This window comes from Arctopsyche grandis, chromosome 3 (genome assembly GCF_051622035.1).
Source record: "Arctopsyche grandis isolate Sample6627 chromosome 3, ASM5162203v2, whole genome shotgun sequence".
Lineage (NCBI taxonomy): Eukaryota > Metazoa > Arthropoda > Insecta > Trichoptera > Hydropsychidae > Arctopsyche > Arctopsyche grandis.
Genome location: NC_135357.1, coordinates 26,588,194 through 26,614,819, shown reverse-complemented (window position 1 = coordinate 26,614,819; position 26,626 = coordinate 26,588,194). Strand labels below are relative to the sequence as shown.

Genomic DNA, 26,626 nt, shown 5'->3' with positions numbered 1-26,626 from the left:
TCTCCATAGATATCACTGTGGATGTTTGTATGAATTCGCATTGTATAAAATGCGTATGTATATTGATTGTATTGTATCTGTTTAAGTGCACTCGTCACTTTGAAGCGATCTGTAAAAGGCGAGTGTTCATCTATATACATACACATACTATAATGTCTGTTTGTCTGTCTGTGTCGTACAGGCAGACCTTGACCAGATGGATCTTTCAGGATTTGTTGTATGCATGTCCAGGAAGCTTAATTAAAAAAAATCGCCCAAAAACGTGAACGGAAATGGGAAAAACGGGAATGAGTGGCATTGCAACGCAATAATTTCAATTTTTTTCGCGTCGCGACCTGCGTTGTTAGGGTAAAATAAACAAACAATTGAATAATTTCAAATGTGTTCACTGCCTGAATTTTTTCGACAAATGGGAACGGGAACGAGAATGAAAACGGGAACGGGAACGGGAACGACAACGGGAACGGGAACGCAGCGGGAACGGGAACGGGATTTGCATGCGTTATTGTGGCAATGCAACGCATCGCAATATGTTCTATGAAATAAAATTATTATTAAGAATATCATTTCACTTTGTTCAGCAACACACTAAGTTGTTATGCGACAAATAATGTAAGATTTTTAGTAAATGCAAATACGACGCCACAGCCGATATATAACCTCACCTATAGGCATACATACACATGTAGCTCTATGTCAAAATGTTAGCCTCTATTAAATATATAATATCTTACATATAAAACACTAAAGTTTGTATTTTTCGTCAATTTAATTAATAGTCGACAGTCTATTGTTCTGACGTCATCGAACAAATAATTCGCTTTTTTCCGATTCAAAGGATTCGAATTTCCCGGGGGCGTAGGCGCAGACGCCGAGGGTGGAGCTCTAGGGCTTCGCCCCCTAGGGGGCGCAGATATCGAGGGCGGAGCCCTAGGGGGCGCAGACAGTATATTTTTTATAAGAGACTTACTATATATGTTTGTTTATTCGTGACAGTCAATTTAATAAAAAAAAAACAAAAGAGTATTCAAATAAATTTATATAAAATAAAAATATTCAAATAAATTTAATAAAATATTTACTATTAGATTAGTCATGTTTAAGCGGTTTATATTACAAATACCGAGCAAAGCCGGGTAATAAAGCTAGTATTAAATATATAATTAATTATTTTAAATATATAATTTACACACAGTCTCCTTCTACAGCGTGCTACACACAACCATGATATATCGTAACATACTTATCCTTTCAAACTAAAAAATATGAGTTTCTGAATAAATTTTCGCATTTACGACCGTTTTAAAGACACTGGCCAAAATTCGAGACGAAATATTCGTGGCGTGTTATAATGAGCGAGTGTGTTCGCGTCATATCGATTAAACACGCGGCCCGCGGTCTGGAGACGGTCCGACACGCGAGGCCGCGAGTGTCACCGAAACCGTAAAAACGGTCGCGTCACAATGCGGCCCAACTGGGGGCCGCAATAAAGCCCTAATGCGGCCCAAGACCCTAATGCGCCAATCGCGTGCTCGGACAAAAGAAAAGATTCGCACGACGAAATCGCATAATAATAATAGTAGTAATAATAATAATGCGAATATTAAACGATTTTCTCGCAAACACACCATTGATACAGTGGGTTTCAAAATAATGGGCCCAATTTCAATCAGTATATTTCAACATATTATATTAAAATTATACAATAAAACATATGTAGAGTAAAAAAAGAAAAAGATATAGGCGTTTAAATAATCAAAATCAGACATAGCGAGAGGGCGGCTAAAGGGGAAAAAACGATCGGAACAGTGTGGATAAATCTGTCAACGTGCATAAATAAGGCTAATAGACGTTACCTAGAACGATAATGGCGTATTTTCAAACGTGTCTATTACGATTATTTTTCACCATCTTAATGGCGGATTTGATTTCCACATATATTGAGGACCAAACCGAGCAACATGGCAAAGTTTGAAAACGATCGGATAAGAACCCAAATTTCGTCAGATGAATTCTGACCAAAAAATCGAAAGCGAACTAAGAAGAGGCTAGTGAAAAATTAGAAACAATTGGTGGGCTGAAAACCAGACTGGTACAAGTGACATTTAAAAAAAAAATCTGGTTTAAGTGCTAAAATAATAGCATATATGAAATGCTATTATTTTAGCACTTAAACTAGCTTTTTTTTAAAATGTCATTTGTACCTGTCTGGTTTTCAGCCCGTCAATTTGAATGATTTTTTTGTAATGCCTTTTCTCCCCACTTATATTTAGTGATATACATATTTAGCCGATCTCCCCACGGACCCAAAAGTGAAACGCCCGAAAACGCAAATATCGGAAGGCAAAGATCGAAAATCGAAAGATCTTAAGTCGAAAGATAAAAAAAGGGTGCATGGTAAACGGTAAGTATAAAAATAAATAATCTTTGTTTATTTTTATACTTACCGATTTAATTTTTTGGAGATATTTGTCTTATTGAGTTTATTTTTTATTTAAATTTCCGGGCGCCCGGAATTACCGGAAGAGTTGGGTGCAAAACTCATCATACCAGATACCAAAAAATTGATTAATTTTACATCTCTCTATTTATCTTATTCTATTATATTGAAAACGAAATACGAATTAAAGTCTTTTCATATTAGCATAGCACGTATTGGCAACTGCAAGTGCGAAAAGTATTCTTTGATACATTATATGTATAATACATACATACATATATGGATGCATATGAATGCATGAATGCACAAGCACGAATGGAATATATGAATTTATCTAAAATAATAGACCTTAATAATGTAACGTTTTGATTCTTGTACACAATAGGAAAAAAAACTAAAGCCGAAAATATCTAAAATTCAAATTAAATGTGGCGGGGTTGCCATTTTGCGAATGGCTAGAGACTGTTTGTATATGTAGGTACATTATTTGAAATGCTTTTTATTATTACGAAATTATGTTTACAATACATCTTATATCTATTTTAATAGCTACTGATCTACTGATCATTTTCTATTTTACAATTTTAATTTAATTTGGTTAGTAATCACAGTATTATATTATTCTAATGTTAATCTAAGTCATAATAGGAAAAAGAGCTCAAAAACCTATTTACAATCCTTATAAATGTTCATAATAAATCTAATACATAACATTAATTAAAGACTCTAAACTCGATGACCTAAAGCAGATTTTGTTTAGGTAATCTGTATTTATACCTGAAGGGTATAGACATTTTGTTGTAATCACCGAGATTCTTCACAAGTGTGTTAGTATGGTTATTAGTGATTCTGTCATAGAATCTACTGGTTAGTTTGTTAGTAATGTCTGTAACAAACGGAATATTATATATGGCATGCAGTTTTTTCAGGTTAGTATATATGGGTGTATTATAAATTATTTTTAGGGATTTATTTTGTATTACTTGGAGCTTGGAAAGGCTAGTATTCGAGGCGTTATTCCATACAGGTGAAGCATAGGTTAATAATGGTAATATGAGCGCGAGATATAATTTTATTTTATTTAGCGTTGATAAAGAACTATGGCGATTAAATATTGGATATATTGAGGATATACCCCGCATCGCCTTGCATTTCGCTGCCTCAATGTGAGGTGCCCATCTCATCCTTTTATCAAACGTATGAGAGATATCAATCGTTTGAAACTAGATGCGATTTGTGGATGCATCTATGTTATAGTGATTTCGAATGGAGGTTCATCTTTTTGAAACATTCTGTATATTATATAATACAATATAATACATCGCGGTATTGAATGCGCAAATTGATAACCGATACGTGCGGATTAATGTAGGCGCGAGCGTCCTTCAAAACGTAATTAGTATCGGCAGCCCAACCTTTGCAGTGTGTGGATGTGTCTATACATATTATATTATATATACAGGGTGGGTGGTTAGTCGCCGAGGGTCCTCCGAGTAGCGGGAGGGTACGTGACGCCAAATCCGCCCTCCGTGACACGCAGGAGTCCTTCTAACGCAATCAGGCAAGTCGGCCCGGGGAAATCTTGTGGGAAAACCGCATTTCCATACAAATCCTCTATTATTTCCGAATAAAGTAGGTATGGAAACCCGACGAGTGAGTAGTCATTGTGTGTAGTCGCTTGCATTGTCTCCATGTATGCATCAGACTTTATCATTGAAGATTTACATATTTATACGTATGCGTACATTGTTCCACTAGGTATGACTAGCATCTTAACCAAATCAAAAAAAAATCTAAGCTAAACTCTACGTCAAATTTCTTTAAGCATCACATCCGTTTTAATAATAAATTTTGGAAATCAAACATTGACAATTCATTAAGTCGAAGTCAATGACAATCAGTGATGGATCTTTCAAAGGGGCGACGATATTTTGGAAAAATAGATTAATAAATACAAAACTGTATATATGTATGTATGTATGTATTCTATCGGTGGTCCGACAAAGCCGCGCATGACAATACCATACTGACGTGATCGTGTCGACAAATCCACACATAACGCACCGTCAATACCGTACCGACTAACCCGCGCAAAATAGAACTACAACATTTAAAAATTTCGAGTGAAAAAAGAAAAAGTTATGGCGTTTAAACAATTAAAATCTGACATAGCGATAAAGTGGCGAAAAGAGAAAAAAAACGATCGGAACAGTATAGACAAATGCGCCAATGTGAACAATGGACGTTACCGAGAAAGATTATGGAGTATTTTCAAATGTGTATTACAATTACGATTATTTTTCACCATCGTAATGGCGAACTTCATTTCCACATGTATTGATACCAAACAGAGCAAAATGGCAAAGTTTGAAAACGATCGGATAAGAACCCAAACTTCAAAAGTCGGACTAAAAAATCGAAAGTGAAGTAAGAAGAGGCTAGTAATAATAAATATATAAGAGAGATAATGAGAACTTATAGAGGAAATTTTATAAAATATAGAGTGATAAAATAAATAGTTATAGGCGTTCAAGCAATTAAAGCTAGATTTCGGCGAAAACGGATATTCACCAAAATAACGCCGAGGCTAGCGCAGTGGGTGAACAATGCCAATGAACATTTTGGGCGATTAACGTCAGGCAGTTTTCGTGGGAGAGATTTCAAACACGTCTTACACGATATTTTTGCACCATTATAATGGCGGAGGATCCATTTACTTATATTGATGACCAAAATGAGCAATATGGCAAAGTATGAAAACGATCGGATAAGAGGCAAATTTTTTCCTGAATAAAAGAGGTTTGTAAAAATAAGTTTGACTGAGGTTGTTCGTGAATATGTATTTAAAATAGTTAAAATATCGTATTTTATTAATAAATGAATTTATTTAAATAGTTTTCAATTCTGAACTTTCCTTCCAAATGCTATTCAATTTATCTAACTTTTACAAGGTTTTGATTAGTTTCATTAGTATAACGTTAGGTGTTGCCATCCTTAAACTCTTCCGATCGCTTTAAAATTTGCCATTTAGCAAGGTTGACCCCTGATAGAAATTTCAATTATATCCACTAAGTTGTTAGTGAAATATAATCGTAATAAACATGTTACAAAATTCAAAAAATCTCGATGATTGCCCATGCACATTTGACTTTCCACTCGCCACTCGTATTGTCAGATTTTAATTGTTTAAACGCCTATAACTTTAACTTTTCCACATTGTATCTTATTAAATTTGCCTTATCGGCTCTCATTATCTCTCATATATATTTTGTTTGTCGCTTGTTTGGCATCTCTCTTTTCGATCTTTATTTTCAACTCTCTGATTTCAGCTTTTTGGATTGATTTTGGACTGACAACTTATTTTCCGAACTGCGATATTTAACGAACCTTTTATTAATAATTTCGTTAAAAATGTGAAGCCGTATTAGGTTATTGCAATAAGCTTTTTGTTAATGTTGCACCAACTTGACTCCAGTGTCTAATTATGAGTTATTTTTTTTGAATATGAAATAAGAATTTACTTTTGTCCTGCGCGGCTTCGTCGTACGTAGTTTGTCGGGGTGCCCTATTTACCTACATATAGGATGGACCAAATGTCATAGTAGATTTTGAGGAGTCAATATGCTTTTTTATTAATACAGTAATTTCAACGATATTAAATATAATAAATATCAAACGTATGGAGTTTTGTATAGAAGATGGTATGTTTTAGATTTTCCATTTCCCTTTGCGACCTCTCAAAGTCAGACTGTTTCGACTACTTTTTTCATTTTTGAGATCTTTGCGTTTAAATTTCTGTACAAATGTTCTCTTTGAGTTGCTCAATGAGAACGATATATACATACATATAATTACTTATTCAGATATCCTCACCGGAACAAATCGGATGCTGAAAAGTTGAGCAAACGATGAGATCTTGACGACATCGTAAGATCCCCGAATACTAAGCAATTGTGTAATCAAAAACTTATTTTGTTTCTGTTTATTCTTGTATCCACTTGAATTTTTATCTTATTAGCACACGAATTGAGCCCTTCTACTTTTTATATACAAACTCAAGTAATGGCTGGGCACATCAAGTTCAAAAAATCTAACTACATAAATAGACTTAGCAGGGGGTCATCAACGAGTTGGTCGAAATTGTTTCATTTTGTAATTTTTTCAAATAATTTTTATATGAAGTTATTCAAGCAATCAATATCGAGGGTTGTGAAACAAACACTATTATCATTTTCAAATTTGAATGCTACTGAGAAATTTGTATTAAAATATGTTAATTTATTCTTTATTTTTGAATTTAACTAAATATTGAAAACTCAACTGTTTTATTAAAATAGACTGGAACTGTTTCACTATCGATAAATAAGAAAGTTTAAGCAGCGCGCCGAATTATACATGCAAACGGGAAGCAGATGCTTATTTAAGTCCGACCGACTACTTTTGCATACGTATTGCATATCTTGACTCCTCCGCTCTCGTAAGACATTTTCATAATTTGAATGCGGCCTATTTCACCCTCACCTACGTAAATATTCCAATAAGACAAGTGTAGCGTCACACAAAGGGAGGACGGGAAAGGGGGGTGGTGGTGACGAACGAGGGTGGCAACTTAATTGATTCCGTAATACGAATAAAAATAATATTATTTGCATTGGTTGCACGTAGCGCCATTTTGAGGTGTACAACCCCCGGCTGTAAGACTCATCCCCAGTTTCTTAGTCTCGTTCGGCCAACCCCACCTACCCCCAATGACGATGACAACACTGGAAAAGTTCGCCCCGGTATTTTTCATTTCGACCATAAATTCGCCGAGCCCATGTTTATAAAGCAGGTCCTTTGCCGTACTGATTAACTCGGCCAATGTTTGGTGAATCGCAAATGCGACATTATGATAATGTCACGCGATACATTTGCAAAAATGTTATGAAAGCTTGTAGATCAATGGCAAAAATTACACGTCAAAATTTGATGTATGTATACTTCAAAATTAAAAAACTTTATTATGAGCCACTTGAAGTATGGCATCAGCTAACAAATTTGTATTTATTTATAATTATTTTATCAAAGACTGTCAACAGTCTGGCTTATATATGTAGACATATGTATTCATAGAATTAGGTTGACAATTTAACTTTTTCACCTTTCACTTCTATCGTGGGTGGCCCAATCAATTGTTATATATTTATTTTTATATATTTGTATACATACATGTGTATATATATACCAGGAAGTCCAAAAAAGGTAAACTTCAATTCACTTTCCTCGGCAATTAAAAACATCGATAAACAATAGTATCATAGAGACATCTATGGACAAATTTGTCAAACAGTTTACAGCGCTTTTATATATCAGCAATTTCAAGATGCTGTAAATTCTTTTCGACACATAGGGCAGGTGGCCAATTTTTTAGAACCGTTTCAATGAAATCAAATAAATTGTCAAACTCTGATGGGAAACGATTGTCTCATATCCAAAGTCTTGCCAACAGCGCTGGTCTGGGGAATTAGCCCGTGACCATTCAGTTGTAAGCATTACACGCTAACCACTGATTTATGCTGCTGGTTATATATAAGCCGTTATATTTTAAATTTTCAATTGAAGTGGAAGTTCAATTTTCAGTTCCAAAAACACTATTTCTTTTTGACTCAATTCACAAATTGTTATCGCTTATTTTATTTTGATATGTCCAGAATCTCGAAAAAGCAGAATAAACCTATTACAGGCCACTAATATTTTTAAGTATTGTTAAACGCAAAACATTATATTTAATGTTTTGGGAAACATTTCTCGAAAAATGGAAAGTGGACTTATACGACTTTCAATTATAACAACTCATATAATTGATATAGTGTGACATAATCCGTTTTTGCAGCGACTGTATATCATTAACCAGCAGCGAGGACAGTGGTTAGCATATATGCTTTAGAACTTAGTGGTCATGGGTTTGAGTCCCACTGGTTGCTGCTGGCAAAACCTTATAGGTGACTCCAGGTTGATCGTTTGCCAATTTTTCTTATTTCATTGTTGAAACGGTTCCTGATTAAATTGGCTAAAAACCCACCTATCTACTATATGATTATATACACTATGATTAATGTACAATAAAAAATTATGTACAAATTCATAGATGTCTCGTTAATTTCGAGTTTTCAGTGTCTCTTAATTCAGCGACTTATGTAATAAAAATGCTGCATTGTTTGTAATTGGCCAGGGAGGCGCATTGAAGTTTACATGTTAGACATTCCTGGTATATTTGTATATACATATGTATGGAAAAAATAAAAATAAAAATCAAAATTAACCAAACTAGACAGCATTCTCTAATCGATTTTTTATTACAAATTTTTCAAATCTACGAATTTCTCGTAGTCATAACGTTGACGCTTCCAAGTCCAACTTAGATGTATTTCTTCACGAGAGTCCACCTGGTGCATAGCCGCAGGGCGCGACAAAATTATACCCAAAGCACCGAAGGTGGCTAAGAACGGTGACTCCACCCCACCCAACCCCGTCCCCAACCCCTCCCCCGAGTCCCCACCTTATCTACATATGTTCCATCGTCAGCTGCGCTTTGTTTCTCCGAGGAGACCGACTCGGTCGCAGCTATGGAGGCGAGGGAGAGTGAATCTAGAGGGGAGGGGGAGGGGTGAGGAGCGGCTTATTACAAATGCAAAATTTCCTATTCATATTCAAAATTTTATATCCCGCCGCTCTGTGTGTCGGAGAGCACTAATTTATTCAGCCCCGCGGATCGATGGCCCCCATCTCGGAGGGGGGAGGGGTGCAGCGCCCGCTCCTCGGGGTCCGAAGGGGGGGACGCCCTCGGATGTCAATTAGCGGGGCCCCAAGACCGAACACCCCCCCCCCTATCCTCCCTGAGCACCCCTCCAGGGTACGGACAGCTGTTGACTCGGAATCCTAATGCAATGACCGACATCCAATGCACATCAGTGAGCTCCACAAATCAAATCGAACCCGAAAAAAATACACTCCCGAAATGAACCCGAGTTGATTTTTCCCGTATCTGTATGCAATGAATCATGTTTCCGGTCGTTAATAAATTAACTCTCCCCGTTGACGAATGTGGCCACTCAGTCAACGGGGTCAATACGCCATGGCCGAGCGTCCGTTATTGATGGTGGCGATTTTTCACGGTGGTTCCGAGCGTCCGGAAAAGCCGGATTTCCCGTCAATTTTCCGGCGTTTATTGCGGCGTATCGGTGAACATTTGTCACGGAGCGCCGCTTTATCAAACGACATCCCGTATGTTATGGCCGTGTTATGACGCTTTTGAACCGACCGGAAGTCAATCATTCGCACCGCGGACGATCGGTTCAATATCGCATTCGCACACCTATCTACATACATACATATGTACATACATGTTAAAAAAATTGAAAACACATAAAACTTTTCCATACTCCGAATCGATAGTCATTGAAATGGTGTACCGATGAAAAGTTTCATTATACGCTCTAATCGCTCGCTCGTTCAAAATCGACCCTATTATCCTGGCTAATTGATGTCGTTCGCCTATAACGAGTGTATCTACTTTGACAAATTTGTATAATTCGCGTAAAAAGTGAATATAAATAATTATATACATTTTGATGTGATGCCTGATCGGTTTAATGGCGTCCCTACTACAAAGAAAATTCGACGCCAGCTCACGATATCAAACTATAATGACTTTGCCGATTATCGTGAGCTTTTTAATTCATAATATATCTACGGTTGTTTTTTGTACTGGGGATGCCCAATCTTCTTTTATATTACTACTTGTGTTTTTACCCGGCTTCACTCGGTATATGTAATATAAACCCCTTAAACATGACCAATCTAATTGTAAACATTTTATGAGATTGATTTGAATAATTTTATTTTATTTGAATATTCATTTGTTTGATGACGTTACGGATTTACGAACCAACAATAGTTAAATACATACATAGATAGTTACATACAAAGTCTCTTTCAAAATTATATATTAGATGATATAAAAGAAGTTTGGGCATCAAATACGATATAGGTTCACTTTATGCCCGATCATAAGGTGACTACAAAGTCAAATTAATCGTTATAGTCAAAGGTCTATTCACATTAGCCAGCAGTATGGCTAGGTTTTTTCGTTTATGTTAATCACCGAGACGTTGACACAAACGAAACATAAACGAGACCCCGTACTAACCTTTAATGCTTCAGGTCGGACTTGGATATTTGTGACTCCAAGTCGTTCGTTTTCTATCAGAGTTGGCCAATTTATATGATTTCATTGTTGAAACGGTTCCTCATCAAATTGGCAAAAACCGTCCTACCCTGATATCTGAATTTTATTTATGTACAATATGTAAAAATGTATGTGCAAGACTACATCCATAGATGTCTCTATGGATTAATTCAATAATTAATTAATAGTTCATTTCATGTTCTTCAGCATCTCGAAATTCAGCGATTTATGTAATAGAAAATGCTGCAATGTTTATAATAAGCTAGGAAGGCACATTGGGGTTTATCTGTTAGGCTTTATCTATGTAAATAAATTAAATTATATCAAATACTTACCAGCAACATAGATAAGTGGTTATCGTGTAATGCTTTAGATTAAGTCCTTACGAGTTCTATCCCTGACTTTGTTGCTGGCTAGACCTTGGATATTTGACTCCAAGATCGATCGTTTTCTTTCCAAATTTGTCAATTTATCTGATTTCATTGGAAACGCTTCTTACAAATTGGCAATCCTGTCTCGTAAAATTTCAATTACAGCATCTCATATTTTTTTTTGATATTTAGAACGCTGCAAAAATTTGAGCATGTATGTCTCTATGAGGATTTTAATCTTTGATGATCGATGTTTGTAATTGGCCTTGAATAATACTTATGTACAATGATGATTAGAGATTTCCTGTAAAATATTTTGTGTTACATTTTATATGGACACATTCATGTATTACGTGGCGTACACGTAACAGCATTGGGTGACAAAATCTATTCATACTATACATACAGCATTACATGACACAGTATCGTATCAAGCAAAACGGTTTTCTTTGGCCACTGTGGAAATGTTCACGTGCGACGTGACATCATAGTAGTGAGTGCACACGTACTAAGGTAAGTGCGCATGCACATACATATGAATATTTTCGGAAAAGTCATTTTGTGACAACATTAACTCGACAGAAACAACGTTGCGCCGTATGGTCGCGCTCTATAATGTATGTATGTATATGTAAGCCGATTTCGCCTTGCACTCGGCCAAAACTTGTTTGAACATGCCGAAACGTGCACTGCTGTATAATATAAATAGAAGCTGTCGTTTACGTGAGTTGTTGTGCCGTGATTGTTGCCATGAATGAATTTGACCAAAATTGCCTTTATGGATTTTACACATACTAATCAAACAAAATCTATTTGCCGTATAAAAATTTAACTAAGCCAGCAGCATTGCTTGATGATTACGTTAATTCTAACCACCGTATGCTGCCGGGTTCAATCCTGTGGATTGAATTCGATTGAAAAAAAATATTCCGAGTATTTCTGTAGTGCTTCTTGTCAAACTTCGATATTTGTAACTGTAATTGGATCGTTTCCTATCTGAGATTAACGATTTATTTGATTTAATTGTTAAAACGGTTATTTAAATATGATTTCGATATTTATAACCTATAAATTTATTTCTATAAGTTAAATACCATATATGTCTCCCAGGGGCAACCCGAAAATGGCATCATGGAAAAAATTTAAATTTATTTCATCAGCTATGCCACCAATTCTAAGTATTAAATTTTATCATTGATTATTTATTAAATACTTTTTGAATTGGTATTACAAGGTTTATAAACGTGTGCATATTACATTTTGAATCCGGTAGTAAATACATATTTTTCCTTTATAATTGGAAATTTCGCTCGTAGTGTAAATATTATGAAGGCTTTTCGGCAGATCGGAGGCAATATTATTGAAATTAAGCTCTCGCCGATTATTTTATTAGTGTAATGGCCGTCGAGGGAAAGGGCTGCCGCGGCCGAGGGGTTGAGAAATGGAGAGAGAATGAGAGCTTGCCCGTAAACATTTTGTCTGATAAACCCTTCGGCGGCCGCGAGGCGTAAGAAATGTTAATTAACGGATCCATTGTTCAAGATGGTGCCTAGCCGCAGGGAAAACCAACGGACGGTAGGCGTGCCTCAAAGATCTAACCTCAACCACCGCATTAACAATTCCATTTTTTCTTCGAACTCAATTTTGTATAAATCCAATTTTGATTGGAATTAAATTTCAAAACAAAATTTTGATTTACAGTATACTACTTGTAAAATTATGTGCCGATTAAAAAAGGTTGAGAACGCGTCGAGTAGATTAGCAAGCGTCGCTCAATTTCTAGAAAGCTTCTCCCGTTGATTTTTATGGTGCACCCAACGCTGGATGTATTAATAAGATTTTATTCATCATTGTACAGTAATACTTATTAATACCCGGCGAGAAAGAGAGAGAGAGAGAGAACTGCAGATTTTCATCCGGGGGAATTTATTAAGCAAAACGAGCTTGGCGCCAATTGTTCCAAGTCCTGGACGCTGTGTAACATCTGACAGCCTCAAAAGGATAGTATTCAAACAACAAAAGTTTCAAATTCACCCTCAAAACTCCTTCGCATTTTAACGCATTTTTCATTCATCTCAACAATGGTAAAAATTTGTTGAAGATAATTAATGGAATCTTTTAAAGTAGCCGTGTCTAGAATTCTCATTACTTATACCATTGATAAAAATACCTATTCTATTCAATTTGTAAAGACTAAAATATGCTAGGGTCACATTTGCAAGTAGACATACCCAATCAGCATAGGATTGACCTCTGAATCAACTGATGGCGCTTTCAGAAATACGATTTTTCAATCAGGAGCTTTCCTCCGATTTCACCTCCACCTGTAATTAATTGATTGGAGAACGAATCGCAAAGGGGGGACGCAATCTTAACCGTCACTGGCTATACTAGATTGATTTATGCGTCCCGCCCGAGGCTTTCCAGGCAAAACAGAAGAAGCAGCAGCCATTGCTATAGTTGTATGCGCCTATTCCAGTATAAGGAGAAAATAATAGCCTTTCACGCTTAAAAGAAAAGCCCCATCAAACCTGCGGTGGCTCCTGTACTACCCTGCCTTACCACCCCCACCTCCACCCCTTCCCTCCAGTCAGCTAAAGAATGTCAATTAATTATTCAGGCGGTTGGGTGATTAGCATACCGCGGTGGGTCGGCGCCCCGGGGGCGCAGTCGCCAAGATCCCCTCTCTATTTTCGAAATATTATATATGTCCTTTCTAACCTAAAAAACTTAATATGCATATGTAGTTAGACAAATAATTATAAGAAATATTAAAAAAATATCCCTCATACTAATTTTAAATTAAATTTTAAAAGCATGTACATTTATTGCAGTTTTATATAACAACATTCTTCAGATTCCAAATATATCTATATGGTTTACCATATTGAGATATTCAGATTAAATGCAATCTAGGGTTGTTGTGGATATGTATGTACATATGAATATAACTAATTTCAAAAACTACAATACTTGAAATCTAAATATTTACATTTCCTCTTCGATATAATTTTATTTCGAGGTCAAATCATTTCCTTCAAATCGAGATTTTAGTTCACCAAATTAATTAAATACACACATATATTATTACATATGTACATATACACCTATAGATAGGGTTGCCATACGTCCCGTATATACGGGACATGTCCCGTATTTCACTACTCGGTCCCGTATTACAATTTGTCCCGGAATATGAATCCACGACCTCTCCTATTGGTATACAATAGCTCTACTAGTGCACTAATATGTATTAATCACAACGTTTATATTATTCATATTTTTTCCAAAAGCATACTTTCCCTTAATGAATACTAATGATTTCTTTTGACCCATTTAATGTTTATCTTTTATTATCAAATTCTTTCAAATTACACCAGTTTTTTTGTAAATTAATTTATTTATGTAGTTGGATAGTACTATTTTATTTCCAAGAACGTAAGTGGAAGCTTTTATCTTTGCAAACCATTTCCGTTTCTCTTAATTCTTCCATTTCGCCTCATACTAATCCTCCATTGATTCACTTAAGATTAGTTTTAATAGACTTTCTTAATTTAAAAAGGTATAGAAATCGATCACGCTCACCATTGTAACGCCACAGTTCGAAGTCATCGAGGAAATTTAGGAAAATTGATCGGACCAAACAAACGAACGGAGAGGTCTCCATCGAGATTTAAATTGGTTTCGCTAGATAAATATAAAAGCCATCAATTCGATGCGAGACATAAAAATTATAGCGCTCGCTCGTCCAAACCCCTCAAACGCTCGCCCGTCAAACTGACGATCCCGGGATTGTTTTGAAATCCCCGACGAGATATCATAATAACTCGAGACGTGCGCTTCGGGAGGGGGTGGAATGAGGGGGAGGAGTTGAAAAAAGGAGAGCCCCTAGGAAACCCCTCGAGGATGATTGATGCCGGCCCCCGAGACAACGACTTTAAAGCCGACACTGAAAATTGAGACGATTGTTGTGATTCTATTTGGGCTAATGTCTGCGAACTGATTGCAATTGGGGTTGCGACAATTATCCCCCACCCACCACCCCCTATTACCACCCACTTCAATATATTCTATCACTGTCAATTATGTAAATATGTACATATAAATATAGAATAGTTATTTCGAAATCAAATTCTAGATTCTAAATAATGAATGCTTAAATGGTATTCTGGTATGCGCATACATACATATGTACATTCATACATCTGGTAAAAACTATGCCTTTAGTTTGCACCCACTACTGTAATCTCTTCTAGTGATATCTTCCCTTATCTAATTTGTTTTAGTATGGTAATATTTACAGATCAATTCAGATTTTTTTCAAAAAATAATGTACTTATACAAACATATACTGTCACATTCCAGGTTTTTTTTATGTATTTTTTAAACTTTGATTAGGATGATGACGATTCAGGCAACATTCCAATCAATATTTATTTTTATGGTTTATAAGTTCTGGATAAAAGACATTCTTTATCAATGATTTATTATACCTATATTATATTTTAAAAGAAAGACTTTTTAACTATCGCTAATATATGTATTTGAAGAACACTTTAATATTGGAGGGATGAACTTAATTTACTACACTAATTGTTACACTCATGCTGGTATAATCGATGTATTATTTCGGATTTAAGATAGGACATAAATAAAATAAGATAGAGAGCATAAAAAAAAGGTTCATCATAAAAATGAACAAAGCACGGCGAAGAATGAAGTTGGTCCTGCTTGTTGGTTGTTGGTTGTTGGTTGTTGGTTGTTGAAACCTGCGCAAAGTTGGTCCGCTCTTTAGTTATGACATAGTTAGATAGGTAGACGAAGTTGGTTTTATGCACAAAAAATGGTTCACTGTTATCAAACTTTTTTTTTGCTTTCTTGCTTTGTAGGACAATGGATAAGTCTATTTGCTGTTTTATGGCGGCATCTCGGCCACCTAAGTCTATTTATGACCATAGATCAGCAGTTAAATTTATTTTGCCTGCACAAAATGGCTCACTATTAATTATCACTATTAAGGTCAATTAATTATCAACCATATTTCGCTCTCTTGCTTTGTAGGACAATAGTAATTAGCAATAGTGAACCATTTTTTGTGGGCAAAAGAAACTTGTCCACTGATCTCTGGTTCTAAAAATCGGCGTTGGATAGATGTGTTTCAAATAACAATAGACTGCTCAAAGCAAAAAAGCCAAAAAGCATGGTTTTTCTAACAAATTGACAATAATGATCCATTATTTGTGCGAAAAGCATCCATTCAACGCCGATCTTTGGTTCTGACTAACTCTTGTACCTCGCGCACGGTTTATATACTGAATCTGATGATATCTGTGTTCATCTTATAGCGATAAAATCTTATCGCTTTTATGGCTGTATTTTCCCCATTTAAGATTCGTGTATATATTATAAATAATCAACAATGCATACATATTTATTTAAATACATATCGATATTCGATTTGAGGTATTCTACGAAGTGCAAACGTCTTTTAATTGTTCTCAAGAGCACGTATATATAGGTATGTATGTACATAGGTATATAACACATGGGCCAATTTGTCCCGCCATGTCTGCCTCTAACCCTTAGAGCGCGCGCTCCCGATTTGTCGACGACGCCACGGCAATAAACAACGTGTTGACAACGGCATTTAATCACTCGGATGGAGGTAATTGCGAATATGTTTGCGGGCGTGAACGGCGAAACACTTCGGGGACATTAGCAGGGACAGCAGCGTCTTGCATCAACAAAGTCTCAATTAGCGCGCCACTTAAAAATATATACATGTAGGAGTATCGATTAATTCTATTTCCACGAGAGTTAAAATGATGCGGAATATTAAATTGTGGTTGGGGGGGTAAGAGTTGAATCCCCGGTAAACCACCTTCGTCACACATTTCTCGGTTCGACGACAAATGCCCGGGAAACCCCCGCGCATACGAAATCCACCACTTCGACGACATCTTGAGCTATCAAATTCAAAAGCCATTTAGCGAAGCACTCGCTCCCGCTTTGCATAATTTCGACGAGGGGCTTCAACGTGCGAGATGCGCTCTCTGGTAACGTGTTACCAATTTCGACACCTAACCCACGACTCAACTTTCAGGGAATTTTTACCCTTTCTGCCCCCCCCCCCCCTCCTTGTGACAGTCTGGTTATTGCATTATACACAATCTGACATAATCTATACCAAAATTTTTAGCATTATCTACATGTATGCCATAGCAATACATGACTCAAATATATTTTTGATTTTTAAATGCTTTGTATTATTACGAAATTATATTCACAATACATCTTATATCTATTTTAATAGCTACTGATCAACTGATCATTTTCTATTTTACAATTTTAATTTAATTTTGTTAGTAATCATAGAATTATATTATTATAATGTTAATATGTACAGCGTAATAGGAAAAAGAGCTCAAAAACCTATTTACAAATTCTTATAAATGCTCATAATACATCTAATACATAATATTAATTAAAGACTCTCTAAAGTCGATGACCTAAAGCAGATTGTGTTTAGGTAATCTGTGTTTATACCTGAAGGGTATAGACATTTTGTTGTAATCACCGAGACTCTTCACAAGTGTGTTAGTATGGTTATTAGTGATTCTGTCATAGAATCTACTGGTTAGTTGGTAAGTAATGTCTGTAACAAACGGAATATTATATATGGCATGCAGTTTTTTCAAATTAGTATATATGAGTGTATTATAAATTATTTTTAGGGATTTATTTTGTATTACTTGGAGCTTGGAAAGGTTAGTATTCGAGGCGTTTTTCCATACAGGTGAAGCATAGGTTAATATACATATAAGTAGACACATATGTATGTACATAAGTAAATGAGCCACACTATTTGACGACCAATACTATTTTCATCTTTCATTTAATTCATCATTTGATTCATTAAAACCAGCAGCATGGACTAGTGGTTAGCATATAACTAGTGGTTAGCCAGCAGCATAGCCCGGTCGTTAAGATTCTGCTTAAAACCCAGAGGCGCCGGGTTCGATCCCATGAGCTGACTGATTGAAAAAAAAGTTTCTGAGTACATCTGTAGTGCTGCTGGTCAGACTTGGATATTTGTGACTCCAGGTCGATCGTTTCCTATCAGAGTTTGCCAATTTTCTCTGATTTCATTATTGAAACGGTTCCCGTTTAAAAATTGGCTAAAAATCCTTCCTACCTACTATGTCACCACTATTTGAGTATGATTAATGTACAATAAAATTTATGTGCAATTCATAGATGTCTCATTAATTTGCGAGTTTTTCAGTGTCTCGTAATTCAACGACTTGTAATAAAAATGCTGCATTGTTTGTAATTGGCCAGGAAGACGCATTTGGGTTTACCTGTAAGGCCTTCCTATTATATATGTAAAAATAAATAAATATAATGCTTTTTATGTGATAAAATGTGGTCACGGGTTCGAGTTCCACTGGCAACTGCTGGCCAGACCTTGGTTTGTGACTCCAAGTCGGTCGATTCCTAACGGAGTTTACCAATTTATTTGATTTTGAATTAGCCAATTCATCGCCATAGGCGCAGCGTGTGTTTTTTCTTTAATATATTAGAAAATATTTTTAAATTATATATTTATATTTTTAAATGGTATAATATATTTTTTAATTTACACAAATTTCATGAAATGCTTCAAAAAGAATGCGCATTTGTTTTATAAACTGCGCATTTAAATTCTCCCCATAAATAATCACCTAAAATAACATTATCGGTCATACCAGTTAAAAATTAGAATCTGCATATTGACATATTATTTTGACGTCGCATTTATAGATAAATGAAATAAATTGTCAATTTATCTTTTCAATCACAAAGATTTTAGAATTGCATTGAAACGTGTCAAATTTGCATAACAATTTCTGAGCGCTTGCGTGATTGCAATCGCACCCTCGTTTTATTTGCCAGATACGTTGTTGGTAAAAAAAAAACCGGAAAAAAAATGATTTAAACGAAGAAAGAATTGAAGACAAATTGATAAGGCATCATTCTTAGTTCCCCTCCCGTAACCGTATTGATATTTAGCCCCGGCCATATTCCGCACACGTATACGATAAAACACACCGATTTCCATTTTCATTTTTCTTTCATCGAGTACGCTTCGATATAAGAATATTTTCCGACACCGTCAGATTTCCACGCACGTGCCTACCTACAGGGGAAAATTCAATTTGCCATCAATAACTCACTGCGAACTAATGTATTCTATACATAACAAAGCATAATAAATACTTGCGTATACCGAAATTTACAACACACAATCCCATAGTATACATTTGTATTTAATAAACAATAACTATTCATATAGTTGAAGTGAAATTATAATTTCACTGACGTTCCAGTGAAATCATAAGCATTTTCACTGGCCCCAGTGCCGGCCCCCGAGGGCGCCATATAAGTTAGGGCGCCACACGATACGCCAAAGGCGCTTTAAAATTTAAAATTAGAGCACCAAAAGTCATTCAAAATTTTAGATTAGAGTGCCAAAAGCGAAAGTTTTTTCTAATGGTGTTTAGAAAAAAATGCCCGGGGGCGCCATCGGGTGTAAGGCCGGCACTGACTGGCCCCTATTAGTGAAATTATAAATTCTGACAGTTGGATGATAGTGCGTCGCCAGCACGAATCGCGTCACCCCACGTCACAACCCCGCTCCTCTCCATCCCCACTCCGATGCTAAGCTCGCGCTCACACTCTCTTCATGGTCCACTATCTGTTTTGATTTAGTTTTTTTGATTCCAAATTGTGGGACTGGATGCGGAAGCAAACACATCATAATATCTTAGTAGATTAAGTTAGGGTTGGTTTTATTTATTTAAGGTTAAGTTAAGGGTGGTTTTATTTTTAAAAGTTCAGGTTAGGTTAGGTTAAGTTAGGGTTGGATTTATTTATTTAAGATTAGGTTGTTAAAAATAATAATAATAATAATAATAGCTTTTATTCCAGACGATGGGGAGAATATTGCAATCCCCAACGACCATATAAATAATATATATAGACAATAAAAAGAGTATTGCAAAAATAGTAAACAAGAATAAATAAATAAATATTTAAATAATACTTATAATAAATAATAATAATAATAAATATTAATAATAATAATAATAATAATAATAATAATAATAAATAAATAATAATAATAATTAATAAATAATGTTAATAATAAATAATAATTAATAATTAATAAATAATGTTAATGTTGAGGCTGGTAGTATGTTGTGATTCGAATTCGTCCTTTATAATTCGAATTACAAATTCACTAACGTTGAGAAGTGAATTAGTAATTCTACTCCCTGCTTGAGTCAGTAAAATTATAATTTCACTGACAATAACAGTTTCACTGTAACATACTCGTATATAAAACTTGATGTTTCGATATGATAACATTAAATAAGCAGGTAATAGATTTAGTGGGTTTGTTTGTTGATTCTGTGCTCGCATTTTTATCGAAGAATAAAAATATGTATGTATGTATATCTGGAACTAAACAATATTTATAGGGGGCCGCCCTTCACAATATCCGGCGCCATTAATCACAGTTTTCCCGCGGCTTCATTTCGGATACTGGCCGGAATATGCGCGCTTCAGACCTGCCGCCCGTCTGCGGTAATTTACCCCGGGTATATCTTCGCATAAATAATGATGCATACCCGAGATACGCAACTTCTCGGCCAAAACGTCGAAGGAAACTCTCCCCACCAGCTTATGCCACTCATAAAAAAATACCAATATATTTCTTACATGTATGTACATACATATATTACTTACATATATACAAGAGATTAAATTTCTATTACAGTATCTGTCGTTAAATCAATGTAAACTCTCCCCCTATGTAATGTCATACATCTATTCCTTTGATCAAACTCAATATGTATATATTTTACTTGTAAGTTTTCGCTTCATTCGTTTGTTACCTTCGCATACACAAAATGCATTACAGGAAATTAATAAGGTGTGCTCAACTTACAAATTCATCTATCCATATATATAAAATTGAATGTCTGTTTGTCTATTTGTCTGTCTGTCTGTCTGTCTCGTATAGGCTCCCAAAACAACTCAACCGATTACGATGGAACTTTCAGAATTTGTTGTATGCATGTACGGGAAGCTTACTATGAAAAAACCTCTTAATTATTATACTATTAGTAATTATGATTTTACCAACGCCAAAGTTTGAAGCGCCATTGTGTAGTCACGCAAATGTGTTGGTTGGTAACCACGTTACCAGTTGGTTTATGTCGACACGGCTTGAAGAGACACGAGTTGATCTCCAACCATCACTTGAGACGGGAATAGGAACGGGAACTGGAATGCAACGGGAACGGGAACGCAAAGGGAACGGGTATTGCATGCGTTATTTTGGCATTGCAACGCATGCCGGGTAGTATCGTGATAATTCAGCTAGTATCGTGATACATATGCCTCTAACTAATGATCACATTTCGAATTTGATAAAAACCAGGACATAATCAAACAAATCAGCGTATAAACGAACTAAAATGGCATAAATCTCGCCTTGCTCGCCTGCTTTCAAGTGTTCCAGTATGTAACTATCAACTTCTCTACACATTCTTTGGAAATATGGCCGAAGAAGGAAATAAATATTTTCCTACATGTGGAGAGTCTCTCAGTAACTGAATACTATTTAAGTGTGGAGATGTTCGTGCGTCTTGGGGTCCTTGGAATGAGCAGCAACCGCCTCCAAAACCACATTTCAAAGTCATCTAACATGTCCCTTTCTCAATTTTTAAGAGTACATGTCTCGACTCGACTATAAAATGCAGTAGAGAACACTGGATATCGCATCAAACGGATTTTCATCCTCCTTCTTTTGAGATCAACGCACCTATGTAGATAGATAAAATCGTCGAGTTCCTCATAAATTGTTTTAAATCATTGGACTTTATGAGAGACTTGAATCTGTCGACGAAGAGGATATTTGTTTTATTTTTGTTTATCTATAGAGTCTAGACCAAGATGCTTACTCTCTATATCTACAATGCAACGGGGATTACCAGAGATTTAAAAGTTGAATTTATTGTAAATACTACAGCTGACTGTTATCACCAAATTATTGTTGCAAAACGACGTTCATTTTGTTTTCAACTTTATGTGCTATGCGAGATATCATCTCGGACTTATTCCGATTTTAAAGTCGAAATGAATTATGTAGTTGAATTATTCGACCAAGAAGATTATTTTTTATCTTTACATAGACCCAAATGTTCATTAATTACAAAGTAGTATTAAATAATTAGAGCAGATTAAACCAAATATTTAACTATGTAATGAAAACCATTTTACAAACATAATTTAGTAAATATTTGTCTGTCGTAGAGGTTTCTCAAAAATTAACAACGCAGTATAATCGTTCGGATGATTCTAATAATCGTTATCATGATACTTTTTTAACAATATTTTTCATTAATTTACATCATACATATATGTAAGCTTACGCTTTCTGTCGATTTGATTCCATAATTCGATTTGACATATGTTTTTTTTTTATTGGACAAAATAATATCAGAAACCAAATCTGCTCTTAAATCATAACGCTCCATGTTACGACAAATAATGTAGCAATAAACTCAATAAGAGATTTTCCTACAGGCTAATCTCTACACATACAGCCACTTTTATATCGGTCTCCGTGACGAGCCAGAATGTTAAATTACAGAAAACGCAAATATCGGAAGGCAAAGATCGAAAATCGAAAGATCTTAAGTCGAAAGATAAAAAAAGGGTGAATGGTAAACGGTACATACTCACTTAATTTGCGCGAGCAGGATACAACAGGAACAAGAGGAGCAGGCTTTTCCTCCCGTATTAATGTGCGCGCGCAGAATGCGGGAGGAAAAGCCTGTTCCTCTTGTTCTTGTTGTACCCTGCTCGCGCAAATTAAGTGAGTATGTACCGTTTACCATGCACCTTTTTTTTTTTGATCTTTCGACTTAAGATCTTTCGATTTTCGTTCTTTGCCTTCCGATATTTGTGTTTTCTGTAATTTAGCACTCTGGCTCGTCACGTAGACCCCCTTTATATTCATACATAGATACATTTTTACATACCTCTTTTATACTTCACTTACGTTTACAATTCAGGAAAAAAATTGCCTCTTATCCGATCGTTTTCATACTTTGCAATATTGCTCATTTTAGTCATCAAATGCAAATGTATCCTCCGCCATTACGATCGAGAAAAAATATCGTTTTAGACGCGTTTAAAATTTGAATTTCTGAAAAGTGCCTGACGTTTATCCAGTTTTTGGATGGCGGTAGTAAAACAAAATTATTGGTATTTTTATTCAAAATAATAGTTTTTACTACTTGAAATAATCAAAATTAATTCCCAAATATATTTTCAATACGTTATTATAGTAAGCATTAAATTATTTTAATTCAAACTTGACATTAATATGTCTATACTACATATAATTAGTACATATATTATTAACTTTGAGATTATCATTATATATGTACATACAGTTCTTTTATATATACACACATATGTATGTACTTTCAATATGCATAGTCGCATAATTCGCAGGCGAGGTTGAGTACCCCTGCGAGAGCAAACAGCGCGTCGGGGGCCAACAAGCGGCGTGAATCGTAAATCCAGGCATTTTATTGCCGATTCATAAAATTCATTCGGCGACGCTTCACGGCTGCGGGGGCGGCGCCCCAGGCCTGCGGGGCCCCCCTGACGATGATGTCTTTGTAGCTAAAACGAGAATTCGCCCCCTCATCTCCCGACCTGCAACACCTACCCATACATTATTCAAATCACCAATGCACACGCGCTCATTTACGAAATTACCACACCTGAAGAATTGAATTTCATCCCTCGTCGTTTATTTTGGACTACTTATCCCATAATTTGCGTGGAAAACGTATTAGGTCGCGCATCACAATTATTACGCGGGGTGGACAATGACGAAATGGTGCCTCGAGGGCGATCGTCTTCCACGTGTAATTTGATTACGGCATTAAAATATGAATATCGATCATGTCTGGTCGCGTGAAGTGGGTAGTATGAGAGGGTGAATACTAGGGGGGGGGAGCAACTCTAAATTAACCACCGAAGACAAACAACATTACCAACAAACGTTAAAATTTACTGGGCAAATTGGTTCAGAAGCATTTTTTTTTTTTTACCTACAGCGTTCGTTCGAACTGTTCGAATTTATTCGTACTTTTTGTTGAATTTAATTATAGAAATATAACGTAATTAGTCACATTAAAATATATTTTAAATTTCGTTATTTGTTTCTTCTACAAAATAGTGGTGCAATAATGAGTGCTTTTTAATATTTTCTATATATTAACCAGCTCAGTGTTTAGCGTAATTATAATGCTACAACGGGTTCAATATTGTTGGCCAGATTTTGGATGTACAATGTATTTTATTTATTTATTTATTTACATACCATGATGACATTACTGAATACTCTACCCTTTCATATAAGCATAATACAGTCATATAAGCATAATACAAATACTTTATACAAGAATACAGACATATAAGCAAATATTAAATACAAATACTATATATAAGAATTATTAAATTAAAATTGTTAAATAGAAAATGATCAGTAGATCAGTAGCTATTAAAATAGATTGTGAACATAATTTCGTAATAATAAAAAGCATTTAAAAATCAAAATATATAAGAACTAGCGAGACATCTATGTTATAGATAATACATTTTTGAAATCATATTCAAATAGTGGTGACATGGTGGGTAGGATGGTTTTTGCCAATTTGATGGGGGAACAGAATTGTCAAACTCTGGTAGGAAACGATTGACTTGGAGTCACAAATATTCAAGGCCGACCAACAGCATTGAATATTATATACAGAATAAATTCTTTTCAATCGCGGTCAGCTCACGGGATCGAAGCCCGCAACCTCTTGGTGCTTAATATCAACTCAACCACTGAGTCACGCTGCTGGCTATGTGATTCCAGGTCAAGAGTTTGCCAATCTGATTTCTGATTTCTCTAAAATTCGAGTTATTAACTTCTTGAATTTGATGAATCTTATAAAAATATATGCTACTTGCACTCGCAAATTAGCTGTGTATCAAAAAAAAAATTCTGACTGTCCATAGATGTCTCTATTTGTATTATATGTACATATGTACTATAATGTTTTAAAAATTGCTAGTATTTATGAACAAAAATTAATATTATCATATGTGTCACCTTGGGGTAATTCCTGTCATGGCACATATGTATGTAAAAATAAAAAAACATATAAAAATTTGGCCATAGGTGTCGCCTTGTAGAAACCAGTAATGACATCAAGGTGAATATATAAATTATTAGATATAATGTGAAAAAGATAAAGTTATAGGCGTTTACACAATTAAAATCTGACAAAACGAGCGAGTGGAAGAAAGTTAAACATATGTACATACATACATATGGTTACTGGCCACTGGCGTAGCTAAGCTGTCATCGGCACCATTTTTTTGGATTAAATAGTCGTATTATTTAATTTATTGATTTTACTACTCAATTGGAATCAAAATATTACGTATAATGTTTGTACTACATATATAATTCAAATTTTTAACAAAGCATACATCCGTCTGTGATAAGTACACATACTCTATATTTAACCGATCTATCTCAACAAGAACTATTTACATTCATACATTCTGCCCCCACAGATAAGCTGCATTTTGTCCAAGCTTAAATCCCATTATTAAGACCACGTTGACTGTGGAACGACGACAAATGCAACTATAATACATAAAGTTTTTGTGCATTAATTCATACAGAGCATTCATTTCTAATGCTCACTTACATATGTAGCATTGCAGCTTTACACACATACATATGTACATACAGTGGTGTTGTGCTAAATAAAAACCAGGTCGGTGTTAAATTTTTAAGACCGCCCCCCCCCCCCACTTTTTTCCTTACTAAAAAATTGTATTGTTATATTGGTAGTATTTATTAAAAAAAATCAAATAATAATTAAAAAATATTGTTACTTGATGATGATGTATTTTTTTATATTTTATAAAAACTTCCATAATGCACCCTCTTCAACATTTTTGATTTTGCAAAATCCGTGTTTGTGTCAACAGCAACATTTGCTTTTAGCAATGCTAAAACCATGTACATATAAATGTATACATACATACATATGTATGTCAAAAAACTATCAAATTTTAACATGTGAATTTAGAGATGACTATTCATTTAAGCTGAGTTCCTCGTTTTATCTATCCTAGAGTACGTATGGTTAATAGTTCAAAAAATGTTTTCATTCGAAGTTTTGGATGGTTTTTAGATAAAAAAAATCCAATAAAGTTCATTAAACGTATTTTAAGTTTTGAATGTCCTCAGATTACTATTCGATTGTGGTCATCGAGAGTTAGAACGAGAGTCTGCTCACAATATTTGGAATACAAAATTTTATATGAAATTTTAGTCAAAATATTTTTAATGGTACTCGAAAAACAATGTTTATATCAATCAAAGTGCCAGGGCGGCGACCTGGCTCAAAAATAAGTACCAGGTCGGCGACCTGGCCCGACTACACCACTGCA

General features: G+C 35.2%; 1 protein-coding gene across 1 annotated transcript in view; it reads left to right on the top strand.

Moving 5' to 3' along the window:
• Positions 1-26,626, top strand: part of LOC143909179 (uncharacterized) — a 420,517-nt gene that overhangs the window by 335,958 nt on the left and 57,933 nt on the right.